The following is a 708-nucleotide window of genomic DNA, read 5'->3' as shown; positions in this document are numbered from 1 at the left end:
TTTCTATTGTATTTCTATTTTCTGTTTCACCGATTTCTACTCAAATCTTTATTATTTCCTTTCTTCTGGTAACTGTAGGCTTTTCTTGCTGTTCTTTTTATAATTGTTGAAGATGTTCATTTAAAGTGTTCATTTTGGCTCTTTTTTTTTGATGTGTGCATTTATTGCTATAAATTGGTCTCTGATCACTCCTTTTGCTGTGTCCCAAAGATTTTGGTATGTTATGTTTTCATTCTTGTTTGCTTCAAGGAATTTTTGAATTTCATTTTTTATTTCTTCTCTACCCAGTCTTTCTTAAGGAGGGTGTTGTTCAGTTTCTATTTGTTTGGTCTTTTTCCATTATCTTCATACTGCTGAAATCTAATTTAATAGCATTGTGATCTGAGAAGATATCAGTATTTCACTGTTTTTAAATTTATTATGGCTTGCTTTATGGCCTAACATATGGTCTCTCATAGAAAAAGTTCCATGTGCACTGTAAAAGAATGTCTATTGCACTGTTGTTGGGTAAAGTGCTCTGTTGTTGGGTAAAGTGCTCTGTTGTTGTTGTTGTTGTTAAGTGCTGTCGAGTTGTTTCCAACTCATAGTGACCCCATGCACAGCAGAACAAAACACTGCCCGATCCCACGCCAGCCCCACAATCCCTGCTATACTTGAGCCCATCATCGCAGCCACCATATCAATCCATCTCCTTGAAGGCCTCCCCCT

This window comes from Orycteropus afer, unplaced genomic scaffold, assembly GCF_000298275.1.
Source record: "Orycteropus afer afer isolate SDZICR_OR568_19922 unplaced genomic scaffold, OryAfe1.0 scaffold00023, whole genome shotgun sequence".
Lineage (NCBI taxonomy): Eukaryota > Metazoa > Chordata > Mammalia > Tubulidentata > Orycteropodidae > Orycteropus > Orycteropus afer.
This window is presented reverse-complemented; position numbering follows the sequence as displayed.